The sequence below is a fragment of the Wyeomyia smithii genome, chromosome 3, assembly GCF_029784165.1.
Source record: "Wyeomyia smithii strain HCP4-BCI-WySm-NY-G18 chromosome 3, ASM2978416v1, whole genome shotgun sequence".
NCBI lineage: Eukaryota > Metazoa > Arthropoda > Insecta > Diptera > Culicidae > Wyeomyia > Wyeomyia smithii.
This window is the reverse complement of record NC_073696.1, coordinates 69,709,224-69,724,882: the sequence shown is the minus strand read 5'-3', so window position 1 is coordinate 69,724,882 and position 15,659 is coordinate 69,709,224.

Sequence of the window (15,659 nt, the reverse complement as noted above, 5' to 3'; positions counted from 1 at the left end):
TATGTTTTTGCAGATAATCCAGCGTAAATATTCGAACTATTCTTATCTATACCACAAGCTCAAATGCATCCACGTGCATTACATTTCCTAGCCAAACCACGAGCCAACATTCAGTTCAGCACTATCATCAACCTTTACAGTTCCCGATCACAATCGCGTTCAGCATTTCTATTCCGTTGCACCTCAATGCATCTCCCATCGAGTTCCGTTCTGTTTGCCAACCGTCTGAAAATACATCCTCGTTATCATCGCATCCAACGTCATGCGGTGTGGTGAGTGCGATGCAAAAGCAATGAATAATAAAAGCGGTCTGTCTAATTTGCACCAGAATAGAAGTCGTTCACTCACTAGTTGCCCATACCTGACGTCGTAGGTAGGGGCACCTCAAGTTGTGTGTATGGTATGTGGCTGCCAATAAACGCCGTTGACGCAGAATTGAAATTTCTTATTCCATGAATAGAAAAGTGAAAAGTGCCCTACTTGGTGGGTTGTCTCGGTACGGTGATTAGAGTGCTGCATTAGCTTTCTCAATTTTAAAAGCATAATTTGCTCCGACGGCAAGACAGAAACTAGTAGTTGGAGAGACACTAGAAATTCAATATTTTAGAATTGCTTTTCCGCCGAGAAGAAAAGGTATCCACTTGGGCAGCTTTTCAAGAGACGGACTGCGGAATCGTCATTTGACAATGTTTTGTTTTGTGTTGTGGTTTTTCCGAGACAATGATGCTTTTAGCATCTTTTCATTATTTGTGTGAAGTGTATGTTCAGTACATAGCGATTTATATTCAAGACTAGATTATCTAGTTTGTCCTTGAATGATTTTATGCATAGTGGCTAACGCAAAAAGTACTAAATTATTAACATCTACATGTCTTGGCTATTATAATTATCTCTCAAAAAGTCATGTCTAACATTGTTTAACGTTGAAAATGCTTTATGGACATGGAAAAGTTTTTGTTGAAATATCGACTTATAGAATGATGTAAAAAAAATCAAATGTTCAAGCAACTGGATAAATTTTCAAAAAAAAAAATTTTAGAAGGTACACGGTCTGTTAGATTCCGTCAGAAAAATTTTTTTTTGTATAGGACTCCACCAATTGTTACGAGATCCAAATTGATAATAAGCGTGGTGGGAGGTTGTGAGCTACTAGAATTGAATAAGAAATCAGAAAATGATTATCAAATTCTGTTAGTCATTTGATAATTATTAACAAGAACAGAAAGTGAAGAATTTATCATAATTAACATATCAAAACCATAGGATCGTCTAAGAGTTCACATTTTTCTCTCAAGGTTCAGCAGTAAATAATTTCAATAGAATAGTCACTTTTAACGGCTCGGGTTCCTCTAATATAGAAAACTCATCAATAATCCAAACGACCAACGTCGGGAAAATATTCTGCGGTATAAAACCCGTCTCAGCTCTAAAAGGTTACCGAGTCTCGTTTTCCCAGTTCAGACGAACATATTTCACCGGTTTGCTGCTCGTATCGGGAAGAAGATTTTTCCCTCTCCTTCGTATAGCTTTCCCCAGTGTAACATTTCTTGGAAGAAATAAACGAATATGGTACGGAAAAAAAAGACATTTCTACTATTTCTTTATTACACCGAGCAGTTCGCAGCCTCAGTACTGCTTGAAATATGTTAGCAGTTCCTTGCGAGAGACCAACCGCCAAGAGGGCGAAAGCCGGCTGCTCAATGACACAACCCACACTGCTAGACTCATCATATTAGTCATAGGGGCCATCCACATACCACGTGGACAGATTTTTAACGATTTTGACCCCCCCCCTCCCCTTCCGTGGACAACTGCCCATATAAATTATGAAAAAATTGTATGGACCGTGGACATTAGCCAACCCCCCCCCCCCAAAGCTGTCCACGTGGTATGTGGATGGCCCCATACATCTTTGTATTGAATGGGAAAACTGTTGATCGACCTCCTTGAATTTTTGCTGCAAAGAAATTTTATATACCTACATGAAAAGTTTTTAATGTAGACTATTTTTCCCCTTAGAATTATCGTTAGGGTCGTAGGATACGAACCATGTCAAAGGACAAACCGTTAGTTGGAATGTCTTTTCCCACCACGTTCTTTCAAACCATTTCACACTCCAAGAACTACTCGAATAAATTTTCTTCATTGCTTTCTTATGTCAAAAATCTGACATGAATAATTATGAAAAATTAATACCCCTTTTTGCACACAAAACACAGTTCAATGTCAGACCAGAAAGGAAACTTAAAGAGAATAGATAAACCGAAACGGTCTTCCTCGAACAAATAGCTAGACGGTAATTTCCGTTTCTGTTTGCTACCTTATCACAGTTATCTTGGCAATTTTTCTACCGTTTGCTGAACACACGCTTGTTGATTCCCGAATGGAGAATTTTTAAAAGTTTACAGTACATGAAGGTACAGAAAATGTTTACCCCGTGGATATCAAACTGAGAGGGAAAAAAATAAAAATTGAAGAATTCTTTTCATGAAAAATTTGATAAATTGTACACACAAATACATGCAATATAATAATATCATTACTTTGGATACCCTCAGGGCCCGAGGAATACAGCCCTATGTGCCAGTTCGTGATATTCTCGCTCAGCGAAACTTGCCATACATGCTACATGTTTATAGCTACTTGAAGAGCATCAATTTAACAGCGAAACATAAAAAACCATGATAGTTTTAGTATTAGATATAGTTTCAGCTCGTAGTCGGCAGCGGGGGTAAAGAATTTGCCTATAGCTTATAAGATATTTTAGACCATAAGGCATTAGATTTAATTGGCTTCGTAAAACATTAATTTGTATTGTGCCGTGTCAAATAAATGTTGTGTGAACAAAAAAAAAATAATATCATTACAGCAATCCGCATTAAAACTTGTTTTCTTCTGCAGACTTTTGCACTCTAGAAGTAATCTAGAAGTAATAGTGCTAATACTAAACTGTCAAAACTTTGCGTAATCCATAGGTGTAAGTTGTACAAACGAATTCTAACTAAGGCAGTGAGAACAATGAAGGATTTCCACCTGAAAGGCATGCATCATTCCAACCCTAGCAGAAATTAAATCACTTCAGCATAAAGTTTAAATTAATCTGCGGTCTCTGCGGTTTGATGCTTCCGAGCCAGACGATATGGAGCAACTTTCGTAATACAATTTGCCATCCATCCGCCATTGTGTGCCAACAAGACTTTCGGTTCTAAAATATTATCATTGATGGTATCTTGTCTGCTTGAAGAAATTTCCTTCGGTCGAGATTGATACAGCCAATCGAAGCTTAGTAACGTTCCAGTGAATGCGTAACTTTTCACATATCTTATTACCGGCCCAATCAGGCAAACTTACGGTACGATCTGTGCGAAGATAATCTGTGACTGTCGGTGCGTACTATTAGAACAACAAATCTTGTGCCGAAAGAGTCATTCTACCCTTCGTCGCACCGAAAAAGTTTGCAACCATTCACGAACGGGTGCGGGAACGGATCGGAGGCGTCAACCTTCACACGGGACAAGTTTTTCCATCTCAACAAGTCTGCGAATAAACGAAGACGAATAAACGGATGTGGCAAGCTAAGCGCATCGCCTGAACAGGGGAGACGAAATGGGGCAAAGCATGTGTACTTATCGACTTATCGCGTCGTCAGTTTGTTGACGCCATTCCTGCACAGATATACAGGTAGCTGCTATTTGTCAGGTGCGCCAGCCGCAGCAGCGTTGACGGCAAGCAACAATATCGGAAACTGCTCACATCACCTCTCAGCCGAAGCTTAGCGCGTTGCATTTTCTTCCGGAGAATGTGGGATCTGTATTATGTGCTTACGTGTATTAGTCAATGGGAAGCTCGTTGCGACTCATCAGACTTTGGTTTCGTTGTGGGAGATGTTCAAATCTGTTTTGAGGTGGGATTACAACTTGCTTCACTATACTGTGGTACATTATGTGAAAACTAAAATGAGCTTGTAAAGTTGAGAGGAGCGGATTTAAAATGCTAAAACTGTAATTGGATTATTCAAACTATTATTCTGTTAAAAATTATCAAGCCTTGTTGAAACGAAAGATTTCGACCTCTGATTGGCCGCTCAATGCTTGCTTTCCCTAACATGGTCTACAGAATTATATACCTAATAAACCGGAAATGTCCTCTTTGGGCTATATAAGAGCCTGTCTCTGCGCAAATCTAGGATAGTTCTAGCTACGTAGCAACGGATAGCAGCAGTAGTGGCAGCGCAAAGAAGCAATAGCGGATGCGGATAGCAATAGTGGCAGCGGGCACTAGCAACAGTAGTGGCAGGACCGTTAGCGGTAGGTGCAGCGGCGCTGCCTTTTCTAAAAAAATTGCTTTCGTGCGGTAGCAGCAGCAGCAGTAGCTACATCAGCTGCTGAACACGAACTGAATTTTCTTTCCCTTCGGCAATATGCAGCACCCAACAGCAGCGTAATAAAATGTTGTGTAAATGAGTACGGCACTTCTGTTATCTGCTCTCATATGACACTAAAACGTATAATCCAGCCTTGAAAATGCATTCCCCTTTTTTGACAAGTAGGTTCGAATTCCTCCGAATGATACGTCCTAATTGCGAAAGTAAACAATTCCCAACAATTGAAATTACAAATTTTTAACAGTGTTAAGAAGTTACCATTTGTGATTGGCCACACAAACTCATTATTTACCAATATTTATTAATATAACTTTAGCTACTAAAAAAACCTCCATAAAAACCATCAGAATTGACAAGCCTTAATTATGCAAACTGTGCTATCGAAAATGGTTGAAACTTTTTGAAACGCAGATTTCGAATGATCTGATTAGTCGCTCAATGATTGATGGCTATATGATAGCCTGCTTCTGGTTAAACTAATCATTTTACTAGTGGATGGCGACTAGGACGGTCCTAACTGAATAGTTGCCAAATGTTTTTGAAGAATGTGCTCGATAAATTGAACAAATCTGCTTGAAACCTGAGAAAAACTTATGATGATTCGCAAAAATTTCACTTCGCTGGCAACAGCCTGCAAAAATCGGCGCAGTATAAGAAGACATAAATCTACAGAAACTATTGAAAATCTGCATACATATGCGAATCTATTGAGCAGCTCCACACGAACTCGAAAAATCTGCGTTTTTCAGACAAATCCACATCTGGTACCCCGCGAAGTAGCAGAAGCGGTTGTGGTAGCAGCGTCAGCGGTAATACTTCTTTCTCTTTCTTTAATAAAAAACTGCGACAGCATCAGCAGAGATACATCAGCCGGTACTTCCTTCAATGATGAGCTCTGCCGTATTTGGGCAATACACAAACGTATTTGGGATGTTGGCAATCAAAGCATGTCGGCCGTCAAATCTTCAGCTTTCCACTGTGTTATCAGAAGATTTTCACTGTCGGGGATAGCACTGAGATGCGATCAGCGTTAGATCTTATATTAAATTAAACAACAAATTGTCTTTTTGAGGTCAAATTAAATACCTAACTGAAGAGGTAAAATTTTCTGGTACCTGTAGCGGTAGTGGTAGAAGCAGCGTCAGCGGTAGGGTAAGCGGCAGTTAAAAGCTACCTCTTTGCGGTAGTCGCTGCATCAGTGGTAGGTGTGCTGGCCGGCACTTCCTCCAATGAAAAGCTCTGCCGTATTTTGGTCACACATAAACGTTTCTGAGTTGCTGGCAATAAAATCCTACCGATCGCTTCTAGTTTTCAATGTGAAAACAAACTTTCACTTTGTTAGAATCTGAACCAAATGTTTAGAAAAGCGGAGCTCGTAGCCTCAAGAATACAGAGTCCTCTTTGTCAAACGACCATAAGATGACTTATGACCATAAGTTCAAATCTTAGCAGAATCTCAAACCGTTCACTGTCAAAGAGACTTTTACGCATGGGTTTATTTCCAGGCTCCCCCTCCCTCATTCCCCCTTTACCTTGGCAGGGTAACAAATGAAGTACATATAGGCCTGTAGAGGGAAGGGTATAAGTATAAAAATCCGTCCCTGACCACGTCGTTCGAAAAGCAGAGGTAAACTCGATCTCTAGCAACAACGATTATGACACTTCTTTCTTGGCTGCCCTAACTGACCATAAGGCCGGCGCCTTAATTGATCTTTACAAAGCGGAAACTACTGAATTGTTGTACATTAAAAATAGTAAATTATTTCCAAGTAGTCATCTATATGTTGCTCATTCTGCAACTTCACAAACTCAGGAGCCACGGGTTATTTTAACCCATCATGGACTGGACCTAGATCCCAATTTTTCTCCAAAGTGATTTTCATGAAGCGGGCTTGTATTGTTCTAATCAAGAAAAAAAAACGATGAAAATATTTTTTACGGCTTTTCACAACCGAGTTTTTAACTGGTCGTTTTACACAACAGTGAGCCCAAGCGTGAAGAAACATATCCTTGCAGAACTTTGTACAAAAACAATGTAATCTGTTAGCTACTAGAATATGTTACTATCAATAGTGTCTATTTTTTATTTCCAGTTTCAAAATGTGTTTTTGAACATATTTGCGCAAAACGCTCCCCTCTCTACGGAATGAAAGGGAAGGGTGGCCCGGTAGTTTTTTTTTGTACCAAATATTCCCAGTTCTATCTCATCTCAGTCACGCAAAAAAAATTTAAATTACTGTGCGATTAATCGAACACCTGGTCCATAATGGGTTAATATCGGTAGAATATCAAATTGTATTATGACTGATGTGATAACGGTTACGATCTGTTATATTGAAATATAAAATTGGTAATTTTGATTTTTATTATGGTCATAACACTGACCTTAAAAGCATTTGTGAGAATAAATTTACCAAAAATATAAAATAACTATCAAATAACTTAGTCAAAATTTTATTTCTATTGTGAATGAAAAATTCTTTTTAAAATTAATAAAAAGTATCTGGTACATGAATAAGTTCCAAGTAACCCTATGGTTAAACCAAATCTTCTTTATTTACTTGTTTTTGGCTTTCAGTATCTTTTCTTTTCGCAACTGGAAACTGGAAAATAAACAATTGCTTTTCTATAACACATTATTGCATATATTTTTGCTGCAACATTCCAGACTGCGAGTAAACGAGGCAGTAATTTGTGGATTTTCCGTAGTATATTAAGGTGTTGGTTTAGAAAATGGTAAGACTTTGAATCTTTGTTGCCTGGAACCAAGTTTAGCTCTGCATCTCTAACAACTGTTACGGGAAGGATGACGGTCACTTTGACATCGAAGTAAGTGACGGATATTTATACTTTCACCCTTCCTTCCAACGTTTGCGGTGAAAAATGGACATGCTGATTTTTTTTCCACCCATTTTAATTTTGATGAAAACTCTTTGTGCAAACAACAAAAATAGACTTTTATGTGCCAATGTGAACAACACTTTGTTTATATCGCGTCAACTGAACCACTGAGTGATTGTAAATAATATCGCACAGCCCTAGCTGTCATAACATGTGGAAACGACGAGTTACTCAAAGATTTCCAATGATTTCCATATAATTTTTTGGGAGTGGGCTTTTATTTTTGTCAATGCATTTTTGCACACATTCAAGAAGTCATGTAATGGAGTAAACAAAATCCAACAAAAATGACAAAACTCGTTAATTATCTGAAAAAGTGATAAATAATAAACAATCGTGTGGAATGACGGCTGCAGATTTTTATATAAAAGTCCAGAAATCGAGAAATGTTTCTAAATACTCCAGGTGGGCTTTATTTATGCCTATCACTGTAGTGTGAAATGAACTTTTCCTCGATGCTCACTTCCTTCGTGAGAGAAGTAAAATACGAAAAGCCCTGCCAGTCGTTGCCATCCAGGGTGAGACAGGTCTTGTCGTCCATCACCACCGCGATGTCGCGATTTGCCGGAAAAATCGACTTGACCATCTTATTGTCTGCTTTCGACTCGACGGAGTACCGTTTTTTGAACCGCAAACTTCTAAATCACGGTCAAAGTTTGACTGATAGAGCTGACGAATTTTTCTCTCACCCATGGGTTACTATAACTGATGCTACTTGAGTAGTTTCGTCAGTGCGTGTGAAGGTAAATCCATGAAAAATCGGCAATTTTAGTCCACTTTTCTACCGCAAGCGTCAATACATGATTAGAGATTCTCCACTACTCTTCTATACCGAGCCTTGTTATTACTCATTAATTAACGTAGTATTACGTCTTACGGCAACATAGAGGTACAAATTGAAAAACCGATTGCATCGAGAGCGCCACGAAATTGTTCACTCTCAAATGCCTAAAACTCAGTCAGTTTCCAACGATTTTTCATTCTTATTGTCGATTGTAGAATCAACTATAAGTCCACCAAAATGCAGAATACTGTAATTATATTACACAAGCTAATATCGAGCCTTGTCAAACGCATATTTTGACCGACCAGAGTTGAAAGCAAAACTCTCAGTGTCAGAGTAAATCGAACTAAACATCTAATCACTGCCTTTCTTTTCCAGCACAGCCAACACTGACACATACAAACGGTTTGACTTTTTAAAAGAATTGTTGTTGTTGTTGTTTTACTTGTTCGAGCACACCAACACGCTCACCAAATATATAACACTCAGTAGTCACGTATAAAAGCTAGCATGCAGAAATTTAATCTTCATTGTATAATCGATTACTGCAGCAAGAGGATGGTTTTCTCTTACTGAAAACTGGCTCGATCCGCACCGTAGCAATGTGACATCCATTACGCTCGTAGTAAGAAGGAAAGGCATCCCCTTGAGCGTTACGAATAGTTACACAGGGTAGGGGAGGGGGAGTAAGATCAGCGTTACGTAACAAACATTTCTGGTAAAAACCAGCATTTTTATTAAGCACATTCTCGTACTGCGTTACGTAAATTTTTTTGAGGTGATATTACGTTTTGTTACATATGGGGGAAGGTGGGGGAAAAAAAATTGGGTTTTTCCTTCGCGTAATATAGGGATGTCGTCAAGCGGTAGATTTCAGCGCAGCAGAGCTAAAACATTTTGCACGCTGTTTTCGCCATTCGATCACAGGCTTTCACAGCAGACAGACCATCAGAGGAAACCGCCGGATCGCATTTCACAGCATTGCTGAATAAGTCCGGATCTATCGCGTTCACTTTCAGCCGTGGGGCCACTACTAGTAGTATGTTGCGCATGTTCTGGTGACGTGTGTGTATGATTGTGTGTTCACTTGTGATATGTGTTTGCTTGCTTACACTGTGTTCGAAAAATGAACGAGAAAACAGTAAACTAATTATCTTCAATCCAATTTTTAAAAGATTTTTCCGAGTTGTTCCGTTGTATGAAACTGACGGTTTAATCAGTATTACCTATTCTCATATAAATAGACTTGTTTGATCCGGATTTTTATATTTCGCAGAAGGTTTGATGTTAACACTAGCGTTGTGAGCGATGAAACAACAAATTTGATTTAAAAAGAGAGATAGAGAAGATTTTGTTTCAGTCTTCAATTGGCTTCAATTGTCGGTAGGTTGAATCCATCGTCTGATACGTCTACTACCTGGAGAGGTGTTCTGCCTAATAATAGAGCTGTTCTGTTCCTGAAGAAAACTAGACAGAAGATATAATTCGATTAATTCCAAGCTTTGTTTAAGCTGAAACCAACCGTCCTTGTAGGGACAACCACATATTTACAATTGAAGCAGTAAAAATGATTTTTTTCTCCAATTAAAGTTTACAATTTGACATAACATTTTCATCGCGCGTGATTTAGTTCACCTGTTTGGTTCCGATGGTGAAATGTGTACTATACCTACAACTTCCACTTTCGTTCCAACAACCTTCATCATTATTTGCGAATAATTTCCAGTCAATTAAACAACGCTTCTCTTCTAGGTTACCATCCATTTCTTAAAAAGAAAGTTGAAATTGATTAGCCCCAATCAAGTGTATTCCCAAACCTACTCACGGTGTCTCTGGTAGAAGAAACTTATCCGAAAAAAATTAGTATCGCTCTTATACTCATAATTCGAAAGCTCAAGGTGTCCCCTTTGATATGCTACTAAAATTAAAATGTTCTATCGGCGGGTCCAGAACATTTTTTTTCAGACATTTTTTTTTGTAATTGAAAAGCTGGTGGAATGGGACTTATGTATACTTATCAAGGGATTTAGGTGCTGGGAGCCCGATCAGATAGTGATGAATCCTTCAAGTTTTGTTTTTTCATATAATAAAACAATGTTTGGCATAATCTTAGATTTTTTTAAAAGGGTAAAGTGGGGTAAAAAAGACTCGAAAATTGTGAGTGTACAAACTGCTGAAAAGACAAAAAAAGCTATAGGGGCAAACAGGGTAAGACCGCCCTGCGGGGTAAGACCGCCCACCGTAGTTTTACTACCAAGTTATAAAATAATTGAAAAATTTCTTTAACGTGTCTATTACAGTATAATTAACCAGTCAATGCGCTATTGTTTTGCGGCAACGGGACTTAAGGTTTTTCAGTCTAAAAATCAATTGTTTTGTTCGTGAAAATACGTTTAATCGCTTGCCTGAATCTATCTTCTTTCGGAAATATCGAAGGCCGTAAGTAATCTTGTAATTTTGACTACATTTTCGGTCAAATATGAAAATGTTCCACTGGGGGTAAAGTCGCCCACTATACAAGGGGTAAAACCGCCACGTATACAACTGCTTGTTGTTTTACTTCAAGACCCAAATGCCTCGACACTACAAAGGGAATATTTACAGGATCAGTAAAGCAACTTCAAGCCACGTAAGACATCGATGTTAATCGTCCATTTTCGATTTGGTTGAAGCTTTTCTAGTAATATATTTTAACAAGACTTATTTTTGAAAAAAGTAAACCTGTTTGAAAATGGTGTTAATGAACCAAAATAATTTTAGAGCCAGGACGGTTTGTTTGATTGGTATGACTTCTCCGGCAGAATTGAAAATAGTAGTTTTTTACTTCCGAAAAAAGTACACACTCTAAAAAAATTTAATGAAAAGATATAAAAATAGAATTAATATATATATATATATATATATATATATATATATATATATATATATATATATATATATATATATATATATATATATATATATATATATATATATATATATATATATATATATATATATATATATATGTAAATTTTTTTTTTTCAAATTTATTTAAAAAAACATGTTTTTGCCCGTAAAATCTACAAAAGGTAAGCTAAAATTTGATGGTTGTTGGATCATGGAGTTATAGAAATATTAATAGCTCAAATTTTGTGAAGAAATTTTTTTTGGACGGTTTGTTTGGTGTGTTCAAAAAAAAGAGCATAAAAAAATGAAAATATAAATAAAAGAAATAATAATTATTAGTATTTTTCTATACATAATAAGTCTTCAAAAGAATAATATAGACAGGTTTAATGAGTTTTAATTTTTAGCTTAAAGATAGGTTTATTATGAATTCAATATCTTGAAAAACCCCAATTCTGAAAAATCTATTTATTTTGAAAACCAAAAAAGTTACCTAAACATTGATTTGAACTTGAAAAATCAGAAAACAAAATAAGTTAAAACTTAGAAAAAAAAATTTTTTTTCAGATTTTTCACAGTGTATATTTTATTTAAAAAGAAAAAAAATACCATCTACAACTTTTCCAGAGACACTATACCGATAAAATCAACCGTTTCGGCCCTAAAAATATTGTTTATCCTCAAAAAATGGTGGGCGATCTTACCCCGCTGGTGGGCGGGCTTACCCCGCATGAAAAAGATCTGCACATTTTCAATGAATTTTGAAAATTTAAAAAAAATCTGGAAAATAAACAAAAATATTTCAGTTCTTATTTTTTAAATGCGGGTATTGAATAGAAGAACCTCTTAGCGAAGAAAAAATGAAATTGCAACTGCAACTTTTTTTTCAATAAACAGAATTGCTTAAGGGGGCGATCTTACCCCTAACTAATCGATTTCTCTGAAAATTGATATGGTAATTCTATCCTAAAAAAATATACAATGTCGGTTTTTGAAAGTTGCTGTCGAGGTTACATAATTAGATAGTTACATTTTTCTTCAAAAACATGGTGATTTTTGGAGTTTTTTTGTCAGAACTAGTTTCTACAATTAATCAATACGTTTCATAAATCAACTCAAGAGTTTTTATTGGACGTATTGAAAAAGTTCACCGTTTAAAATAAATCGATTTTTTATAACAAGGTTTGGGCCATCATTTGAACCTGTTACACAAGGAGCGCAACTCCATTTTGTACCTACATTTAAAACGCTGGCTATAGCAGGCTATAGCTTTATAACATCCCAGTCTCAAATTGGTTTAAAAAATTGACCTCCAAAAAAACTCGGTTCCGGGTCTGGCTCGGGTTTCACAGCTTCGGGTTCGGGTCGGGTTCGGGTTTCCCAAAAATAAAATTTTCGGGTTCGGGTTTGGTCGGGAAAAAAGTTTCGGGTCGGGTTCGGGTTTCAACCGAAAAACAAAATTCGGGTACGGGTTTGAAAAAAGCCAAACTCGACCATCTCTGGTACAATGGTTCAGTAAGCATACCGAATTGCAGAAAAATCGATGCATTCTACTCAAAGTTTCAGTAACATTATGATTTTAGCAGCACCTGGACATTAGAGTTCAAAATGCTATTTCACCAGGCCGGATTTAAGTGGGGAGGACAAATGTCCCGGGCCTTTCGACACCAGGGGTCCCCCTGGTTCTAGACCAGACGTGAATACAGGTTGGAGACCTTTTCACTCCACTAACACTTTTCCCAAAAAACTTATATGTACAAATTATTTCATGAATGAACAAACCCTGGAAATTTAAGCTCGATTGGGGGACATCGATACAAAACGTAGTTGCGCTCCTGACACAATGGGTTTAAATAATGTTTTTTATTTTGATGTTTTTAAATTAATGTTGTATGAATAATGAAATTTTCTCGGTCGTTACTAAAACGGCGCAGTTTTTAATAACATCAAATGAAAGCTCTTGAGTTGCTCTATAAAACGTATAGCTTAGATGCTGGGTCCAGTTTTGCTGACAAGCAAAAGAGAACTGTAATAATCACCATTTTTTGAAGAAAAATGCAAATATCCTATAATAAACCACGACAGCCACTCTTAACAACCGCCATTTTATATTTTTTTTATAGGATTTTAAGAAATCAATTAAATCAATCATCAATCAAAATCAATGTATTCAAAGTCACAACATTTTATTTGTTTTCAGCTGATTCTCGACTCCAAATTTTCAAGGGTCTTTTTTACCCCTCTTAACCCTTTTCAAAAAATCTGATATTATGTAAAGCTTTGTTTTGTTATATAAATAAAAACAACCCTGAATATTTCAGTACGATCAGAGAACCCTGATAACTTTTTGTATTTCTGAAACATATTATTTATTTCCATTTCACTAGTTTTACCTTTGTTATACTATTACCTTTGTTATACTAAACAAAGGTTATAAAATCGGTCGAAAAACGCAAAATAGGGAGAGCTGAGTAGCATTCAGACAAAGTTAAACCATCTACAGCGGATGTGTCTAATGTCATTGTCTGGTGCATTCTCTACAACACCCACTGCTGCTTTAGAAGCTCTTTTTGGTATAAAACCGTTGCAAATTTTCTTGAAACAGGAAGCCTACTCATGTGCATACCGGTTACAAGCAAATGGATTTTGGCACTATGATATCGATAATAACAATTCCCATTCACGTGTGTGGTCACACATGCTCTCGTGGGACCAACTTATAGTTGCTCCAAGTGATATGACTCTTCCTGTGAGTTTTCCTTATGGTGATTTCAGTACTTCTTTACCTGTGCGTAATGATTGGATATCAGGCCGCATAGAAAGAGAAATTTCGGATCATATTGTTATTTATACGGATGGATCTTTGCTTGAAGGAAAAGCTGGAGCCGGAGTTTACTCGAGTGAACTAAGATTGCAACAATCTTTTTCATTGGGTATCTACTGCACAGTCTTCCAAGCTGAAATCTTTGCTATTATTTGTGGAGTGCTGGCAGCCCTCCAACAAAAGGTAATTGGGCAAATAATCTATATTTGTTCTGATAGTCAAGCTGCTGTCAAAGCACTTGGTTCTCACAACTCTAGGTCGAAGCTAGTCATTGCGTGTCGCACTTGTCTAGAAGAACTTAGCATCATAAATACTGTTAATCTTCTTTGGGTCCCTGGACACTCTAACATTGCTGGCAACGAATGGGCAGACGAGCTTGCCCGAAGTGGTGCATCAAATAATTTTGTGGGTCCTGAGCCCGCGGTACCTATTCCTGAGTCTTGGATAAAACAAAAGATCTGCTTTTGGGCTTTATCTGAGCATAACAGGTTGTGGACAAATCTTGACTTCTGTCGCCAAACAAAATTGTTTTTACCAAGCTTATCTGTAAAAGTTAGTAACTATCTTTTGAATTTATCAAAAAAGAACTGCAGTGTGCTGATAAGAGCTCTAACTGGCCACTGTAGTTTGAACTATCATTTAGCAAGCATGCATCGTTCGAATACTTTTGGTTGCGACCTCTGTGAAGGCGATTATGGGTCTTCTTTTCATCTAGTATGTAGTTGTCCCAGACTTGCCCAACTGGGTTACAGGATTTTCGGTCGTCATCTCATAATTGAATCTGAATATAGATCTCTTGATTTGAAAAATATCCTTCAGTTCATTCTCAATTGCGGGAAAGAACTCTAGTGCCTTCTAAATTTTTGCTGGGACTAGGACTAGGAAGACGAACTTTATGGTTTGTCACTGATAATTCCTAGAACACAAATATCCCATGCTTTTTCTATGTTTTCAATCCTTTCTTTATCCTTTTCCTCTTCTACCCTTAATACTTCCTTCTTCTTCTATCTCTTTTTTCCCTTTTTGTCAGGTAAATGATGAAAAGGTTCCTGCGGTTAGGCACAAATCCTCCACATGTGAGGGGAACGTGCCGTTATAAGCCATGGCTTTTTAGCCGACCTACCTGATATACTAAACAAAGGTTATAAAATCGGTCGAAAAACGCAAAATAGATCCATGATCCGGAGGGCCGAATCGTATATACCATCTGACTCAGCTCGACGAACTGAGCAATGTCTGTTCGTGTGTATGTGTGTGTATGTGTGTGTGTATGTATGTTGTCTGTATGTATGTGCCGCAAAATACTAACGCACCTTTCTTACAGAACGCAATATCCGATTTTAATGATCTTATACGCAAACGGAAGCTACTGTGCTTTCCCCAGAATGCTACCGAGTGGATTTTTGATTTGTGGCTTAAATTTTAAAATATTGATCAAAGAGTATTTTTTATATGAGACATTTAACTTTTAAGGCAAAATTAATGGCACGGAGAGCCATGTGTTGAATACCAATTTACTCAGATCGACGAATTGAACAATTTATGTATGTTTTTGTATGTGTGCCTGTACGTATGTATGTGTAAATATGTTGTTTATATGTGTAGTATATTAAAATCGACCCTAAAAAGAAAAATAATAAAAAAAACACTTTTTTTACAGAACGCTTATTCCGATTTTGATGTTCGCATGCTCAAATGACAGCCCCAGAGCTCTTTGAAAATCATACTGAGTGCGATCTAGCTTTTTCTTGAAAATTTGAACCAGATTTTAGAAGAAACTGCAATGCTTACTTAGCTCTTTATCTTCCAAAGCTTCCGTGCTCAATTCTTATAAAATATATACTAAATTGTACGTTGAACCAAGATTTGCGAAGAGT